The sequence below is a fragment of the Impatiens glandulifera genome, chromosome 4 (genome assembly GCF_907164915.1).
Source record: "Impatiens glandulifera chromosome 4, dImpGla2.1, whole genome shotgun sequence".
Classification (NCBI taxonomy): Eukaryota; Viridiplantae; Streptophyta; class Magnoliopsida; order Ericales; family Balsaminaceae; genus Impatiens; species Impatiens glandulifera.
This window is the reverse complement of record NC_061865.1, coordinates 34,586,597-34,595,626: the sequence shown is the minus strand read 5'-3', so window position 1 is coordinate 34,595,626 and position 9,030 is coordinate 34,586,597.

Below are 9,030 nucleotides of genomic sequence, written 5' to 3'. Positions count from 1 at the left end.
AGTGTGAGGTCACAAAATTAATGTCGGGTGGTAGTTAGTGCTTGGTTTGACGTTGGATAAGAGGTCTGTAATCAATTGTTATTGGTTGTTGACTTGTTGAAGTGGGAATAAAAGAGAAATTGACTAAGATTGGTGAGTAGTTTGTTGAGGGATAGAGGCATATGAAAAAATGCGAGTCACAAGATTAGGGTCGGTGGGTGGTTTACCGAGAGAATAAAGAGACATATAAAAAGTATGAGTCACAAGATGAGGGTGAATTGGTGGGTTAGCGGTTGAGTTTATCGAGCTATAAGAGGTGTGTTATCAATTGAGCTCGACTAAGATTGATGGATAATTTACCGAAGGGATAAAAAATGCATATGAAAAAGTTTGAGTTACAAGATGATATTCAATTGAGGGATTAAGTGGGTGCCGAAGGGATAAAATATATGTTAATATTAATTTTAAAATTAAACTTAAATTTTACAAATTAAAAATAATTTTAAACTAATTTAATTTGATTTAATATTACTTTTATCTAAAATATTTATAGATAAATAATATTATATATATATATATATATATATATATATATATATATATTTTTTTTTTTCATCTGTGCATTTACACGAAATTCATGTTAATTATGTTAATTTTATTAAAAGCTTGACAATCTAATTGCACTTACAAATGATTTTGAAATAATCGCTATACAAAATTTCAAATACATCTTAGAATATTAAGAATTATCTTCTATTCAAAATCATGAAATCATGTACATATACAAATTACTGTATTCAAAAGAATACTCAAATTAGTCTAACACTATTTTTTTTGTTGCTTGTTAAACAATATAAAACTTTAGTCTCAAAACCAAAAATATTAAAATACCATATACAATGTACTATAATTAAATTAACCATTTCACATTTATAAAAAAAGATCATAAGGTGAATAGGTGATACATATCACACATCACAAGAAAAATATAATTTTATAGTTACTTAATAAGCCATCTTCATAATATATATTTATTTATATAATAATAATAATTCTTAAAATCAACAAGAACCACATTAATTCACGTCATAACTTATATAATTTAAGTTATTAGGTATTTTCTCTTTCTTCTCTCTTACACTCCCTTCCTTAATTAAATTTTGTTTTCTATTACCATATATATATATATATCCTTAGTATATATCATTTAAAAATTATCTATATTAATATTATTTCAAGATATAAACAAATTTTATTTATTTATTTGTTTTATTTTTTTTGTTATAAATGCACCTATCTTTATAATTTTTATATTTATTTATTTATTTATATATATATATAATTTTTTTTTATAAATGCACATTTATAATTTTATATTTATTTATTATCTTATATATTATTTTTCATCATTAATTTTATATAAATACATTTTATCTTTTATTATACATTTTTTCTCTCATATATATATACTAATAATATTTTCTTTATGAATATAAATAATTTTTATGTTAATATAAAAATTAACTAATTAGTAATAAATATTAAATACAAAATATATATAAATACACAAAATAATAAAATTATTTCAACAATCATAAGTGGTCTAGCAGTTTAAGTGTTCACATTTCATACTTAAGACATGGTTTGAATCTCAAAACATGCAAATTTATATTTCCAATAATGTATTCTTGACCATAATATATGGTGGCGCAATTTTTAAACAAATGATAGGCATCTGAAAGTGTGAGATCGGAATTAATGGTTGGTTTGAGAAGCATTTGAAAGTCTGAAGTCACGAGATGGAGGTCGGTGGTGGGTGGATTATCGAGTGTGAGGTCAGAATTAGTGGTTGGTATGACGAGCATTTGAAAGTGTGAGGTCACGAGATGGAGGTCGGGTATTGGGTGGTTTAACGAGTGTGAGGTCACGAGATGGAGATCGGGTGTTGGGTGGTTTATCGAGTGTGAGGTTGGAATTAATGGTTGGTTTGACGAGCATTTGAAAGTGTGAGGTCACAAAATTAATGTCAGGTGGTAGTTAGTGCTTGGTTTGACGTTGGATAAGAGGTCTGTAATCAATTGTTATTGGTTGTTGAGTTATTGAAGTGGGAATAAAAGAGAAATTGACTAAGATTGGTGAGTAGTTTGTTGAGGGATAGAGGCATATGAAAAAATGCGAGTCACAAGATTAGGGTCGGTGGGTGGTTTACCGAGAGAATAAAGAGACATATAAAAAGTATGAGTCACAAGATGAGGGTCAATTGGAGGGTTAGTGGTTGAGTTTATCGAGATATAAGAGGTGTGTCATCAATTGAGCTCGACTAAGATTGATGGATAATTTACCGAAGGGATAAAAAATGCATATGAAAAAGTTTGAGTTACAAGATGATAGTCAATTGAGGGATTAAGTGGGTGCCGAAGGGATAAAATATATGTTAATATTAATTTTAAAATTAAACTTAAATTTTACAAATTAAAAATAATTTTAAACTAATTTAATTTGATTTAATATTACTTTTATCTAAAATATTTATAGATAAATAATATTATATATATATATATATATATTTTCATCTGTGCATCTACACGACATTTATGTTAATTATGTTAATTTTATTTAAAGCTTGACAATCTAATTGCACTTACAAATGATTTTGAAATAATCGCCATACAAAATTTCAAATACATCTTAGAATATTAAGAATTATCTTCTATTCAAAATCATGAAATCATTTATATATACAAATTACTGTATTCAAAAGAATACTCAAATTAGTCTAACACTATTTTTTTTTTGTTGCTTGTTAAACAATATAAAACTTTAGTCTCAAAACCAAAAATATTAAAATACCATATACAATGTACTATAATTAAATTAACCATTTCACATTTATAAAAAGATCATAAGGTGACATATCACACATCACAAGAAAAATATAATTTTATAGTTACTTAATAAGCAATCTTCATAAAACTAGCATGATTTCCGTGCGATTTAAACGGACAAATTTATAAAAAAAAATCAAAATTTCTATATTAAAATAATTTAATCACACTATATACTATATTAACTGTTTTCACATTGTGTATATATTCTTTCACATTTCCATTTTTATTAACATTTTGTGAATTTATCTAATCTCAAATTTATTATAATTTTTTTTATAGATTTTTTTTTAAATACAACTAAAATAAAATAATACAAATATGGTCATTTATTCAAAAATTTATTTTTTTTGTTTTAGTAATTTAATTAAAAAAAAATTTAACGTGAATTATCACACTATCTTAAATTGGCGAAAATAATATTTGAGGAAAATATGTTTGTATTTTTTTTCTCTTTTGTACATAATTATTTCAGCTTCATTATATCCTCTCAAAAATTTCGAAAACAGTTTATTATACATTAAAAGTCAAAATATTAATTAAAATATATGTAAAATGTCTATTAAAAAATAATATTGAACCATCTTTTTTATGTCAACACCATAAAACTCTTGTTTCAAAACTATATATATATATATATATATATATATATATATATATATATATATATATATATATATATATAAATATTATTATATATATAATTTTATTTTGGTTAAATAATATCATTAATTATTATTTTTATTAAAAAAAATAATTTAATTTTATAATATTTTGTATAAAAGTATATATATTTATAATAATATTATAAATTAAATTAATAAATATTTATCAATTATTTAAAACATATCAAAATATAGAGTTAAATATATTTTGTATTATTTATATATATAATATATTTATTATATTTTTTATTATATATATAAATAATTAAAATATTAATATTATTCATTAAAATACAATTTTATTTATAGTTTTCTTATAAAATATCTTATTAGATTTTGTTATAGAAAAAAATTAATAATAAAAAAAATCTAAATCTTTGGAGAAAGAGAATTATCGTGTTCCTCTTGATTTCAAATCATCGTCTTCTTTTGCTTCCCATTTTTCTACAAATCAAGATCGAATTTTTTCTTCTAGATCTCTCTTACGTCGTCGTCGCCCTCCTTCGTCGCGTCGTCGTTGCCCACCTCCACTTCTCGTGCTACTTATACCTAAGGAGAAATGAGAGTCAATTTAAGAAATACCTAGACCTAAGAAGAAATGAGAGACGAATTTGATGAGAAATTCATATAAAATCACCGTCTTCTTTTGCTTCCCATTTTTCTTCAAATCAAGATCGAATTTTTTCTTCTAGGTCTCTCTTACGTCGTCGTCGCCCTCCTTCGTCGCGTCGTCGTTGCCCACCTGCTACTTATACCTAAGGAGAAATGAGAGTCAATTTAAGAAATACCTAGACCTAAGAAGAAAGGAGAGACGAATTTGATGAGAAATTCATATAAAATTTGTAAAAAAAAAATTATTTTATTTTCTAAATCTACGGAGACAGAATACTCGTCTTTCTCTTGATTTCGAATCTTCGTCTTCATTCGCTTCTCATTTTTTTTTTCAAATCAAGATCGAATATTTTCCTCTATGTCTCTCTTGCGTCATCGTCGCCCTCCTCCGTTGCATCATCGTCACTCTTCTCCATCACGTCGGCGTCGCCCTCCTCCTCTTCTCATACTACATAAACCTAAAGAGAAAGGAGTGTCGATTTAAAAAAGACTTATACCTAAGGAGAAAGGAGAGACAAATGTAACGCGAAAATTTGATAAACCGTGAGAATTTGATTGGAAAATCATATAAAATGTGTAAAAATGAAAAAATTAATTAATTTTAAATTTTTTTAAAAAATATCAGAATCCACGGAGGTAGAGAAATCCTCGATTTCCTTTTAATTTCGAATCCTCGTATTCATTCGCTTCCCGTTTTTTCTTCAAATTAAGATCGAATATTTTTCTCTAGTCTTTCTTCCGTTGTCGACACCCACCTCCTAAGGAGAAAAGAGAGATAATTGTACTGCGAGAATTTGATGAGAAATTCATATAAAATGTGTAAAATTTTGGTAAATATCACCCTAAATTTTATGTTTTAAACATTATTATATATATTATCTTCGTTTACGTAGGAGACTCAAACATGCCATCTTACCCTTACTTTTGGTCTTCCCCATCAATCACAAATTCACATACGCATTTACGTAGGGACTCACACATGCCATCTTACCCTTAATTTTGGCCTTCCCCATCAATCACAAATTCACATACGCATTTACGTAGGGACTCACACATGCCATCCACATAGACCACAAATTCACCCACTCATATCCACTACGTAGGAACTCACACATGCCATCCACATCGACCACAAATTCATCCACTCATACCCACTACGTAGGGACTCACACATGCCATCCACATCGACCACAAATTCACCCACTCATACCCGCATTTACGTAGGGACTCATACATGCCATCTTACCCTTAATTTTGGCTTTCCCCATCAATCACAAATTCACATACGCATTTACGTAGGGACTCACACATGCCATCCACATAGACCACAAATTCACCCACTCATACTCGCATTTACGTAGGGAATCATACATGCCATCTTACCCTTAATTTTGGCCTTTCCCATCAATCACAAATTCACATACGCATTTACGTAGGGACTCACACATGCCATCTACATAGACCAAAAATTCACCCACTCATATCCACTACATAGGAACTCACACATGCCATCCACATCGACCACAAATTCACCCACTCATACCCACATGCACAATCATTTATAAATTCGCGTAAATTGAGACTCGAACTTTGGTCTCTAATATGAAATGTGAACACTTTAACCATTAGACCACTTGTGTTTTTTGAATTTAATTTAAAATTTTATGTATGTATAAATATTTAATCCCTGTTAATTAATAATAGATAAAATATATAATGAATAAAAGAAAATTAATTAATTGATTATATAAATAATAAATATGTGAACAGGTTAACCATTACCACTTGTATTTTTTAAATTAAATTTAAAATTTTATGTATGTATAAATATTTAATCCTTGTTAATTAATAATAGATAAAATATACAATGAATAAAAGAAAATTAATTAATTAAGTATATAAATAATAAATATGCATAGAAGGATAATAGAAAGTAAAAAAATATATTTATATAAAATTAATGATAAAATATACTATATATAGATTTTAGGAGAGAGAAACGCTTAATATTATTTTTTTAATAAATTAAAATATTTATAATTTTTATTTTATGAAAAAAATTATAAAAATGATGGGTAAGAAAATATGAAATATATATATATATATATGAGGAAAAAAAATAAAAAATAAATTAATTATTAGTGTTATAAAACGGAAATTAATTAGGAAGGTATATTATGAATATGAGAGAGAAATGAATATAAAAGTAAAATTTGTAATTTTATTTTAAGTTTAATAAATTATTTAAACGTTATTATATATTATATATAGCATTATTATGTATATTTTAAATACATATATATAATATTAAATATAAGTTTATATAAAATTAATGAAGAAAAATAATATGTATAATTAAGAAAGAAAAATTAGTAAAATAAAAATTAATTAGAAAAGATAAATTAATAATTATGGTACGAGAGATAAATTAGTAATTATGAATAGGTAATTATGACAAGAGAGAGAAACAATTATAAAATATAATAAGTCTATGTGATATATGGTGAGAACGTGATTATCACCCTACATTTTATTTCTTAAAAATTATTAGATATATATAGATAACCCATAAACCAACACAGATTAATTTCTTTAAAACTTTAATTCTTTTGTTCATATTGCTTTTTAAAAGATTTTTTTTTAAAATAAATTATAGATATTTTTATGCATTAATAATTCACATATAAGAAACAAATTTAGGGGGCGGGCCAACTCATACCCTCTTACAAATCAATTTTATAATTTTTCTTCACTATCTTCATTAAGTTATTTTGCATTAACACAATTTATTATTACCAAGTTCCTGTCACCTCCTACCCTCATTATATATATAATTATATATATAACTATTATTCTTTTATATAATTTCTCAGTCATTATTCTTATTTAAAATAGTTTGCATTAACTGACTCGTCATCGTTATTAATATTTTTATCGATCATACTCTCTTTGCGTTTTGGCAAAACAGACTTGACATTACCCTCATATGAAAATTTGTACATATTAACTCATATCATTCATACTCATTTACTCAATGATTGACTTGAATATTAACTCAAGTAGCATTCATACTCATTTACACTCACCTAAATATATAAATTGTGGTGCAAAGATCGTGTTTAGTATACCTAAATTTATTGTGTAATCCAACTATACATAATTGTTTACATAACTAAATAAAGGTAATACTATTACAAATTTATTAATTTTCATTAAGACTGATTCAATTTCAAATTTCTAAAAGTATATATTTTCTAAATTGAGTCATGGTCTAATTTAATTCAACAAAATATTGAGAATAAACTTCTCAAGGATGTAATAGAATAGTAGATAGTTTGTTATTCTAATCTCTACTTGATATAAATCAGACATATTATTAAAAATTTTGGTTATAATAAAAGAACTTGTATGTGGATATATTAAAACTAAAGTTGAAAAATAAGTTTGAATTAAACTAATTCTTTTTTACAACATTTCAATATTAAATTCAATTCAAATTTTAATATGTACATATCAATAATTGATATTAAGATTTTTTTTGTTAGGTAAGCCGGTACAGGTAGGGTAAGCTTTTTACTCATAGGTCATTAAGTTACACTTTTATATTCTCATTGTTCTATATCTTAGTAATATTATGATTAAATAAAAAATATATTTTTCTTATAAAATATATTACATGAATTTATATGACTTAATTATTTATATCTACAAAATTTAATAGCTTCTTAGTTTGGTTTATTTTATTCACTCTCTTATTAATCACTTCACTTATTTTATTAATTATCTATTTTAAAAAATAAATTATTTTATCATATATATTCAATTTAAATCTTTTTATCAAAAATTACTTAGCTCCTCAACAATATTTTGTAAATAAGCCAAAATTTATTTAAATAAAAAAATTTAATAAATAAACCAAGGTTTATTTAAAAAAAAAAACACTACGGAACAAGCTCTAAGTAATATTAAATAATAAGAATATTATAACTATTAGTTTTTATAAATTTTAAGAAATAAATAATTCTGCAATAATGTCCCTGCTTAATTTAATATTAATTATTTATATATCTAAAATTTAAAACTCACAACATTAAATAATTAAAGGATTAAATGTTGAATATTTTTTTGAGACAAGCAAAATAGTGACAAAATATAAAATAACTTTGATTATTAGAATATTTAAAATATTAAATAATATATATACAAAACATCTTAAATAACTATAAACCATTAAAAAAATACATGGTAAACTTCAAATTGTTATATTTATGTATAAAATTATTATTATTATAAAATTGAGCTGTTTTCTTTACAAAAATAAAAACACTCTCTTTTTGCTATTTATTATTTAATCTGAAATTCAACAGGCTGGATGTGGGGTTCACTCGTCCATATTACTGGCAATTTCATTGAAAGCCTGGCTTCATTGTCACGACTTGAATCGGCTCAGTCGGCGGCTCGGCTTGACACCCATTTGTCGGTGGCTTTCCAGCTATATATAAATTTTTTAAGTAGGTGAAGATTTTTTCTTTGCTTCCAATTTAATGTTAGTTAGAGAGTAGCATCAAAGGGTGGTATGGTTCCTTTCTTTTTCCCTTTTGTCCAAAGGAAGACTATTATAAATTTATATTATTAATTATGTCACATGATTGATTAACTAATTAATTATTTAATTAATCAATTGGTAATTGGATGCATGCATGCATTGATTTGTGTAGAAGGAATGAACTTTACCTAAAATACCCTCCTCCTAAACATAATTAAATAATCAAGTTAAAAAACATTTTATTGAACATCTAGTTGACTTTACCCTAAAATAATACCCTCATATCAAGCATAATTAAATAAAGATATTGTTTTTATGTTTTGGTTGTTAGATAATTATATAT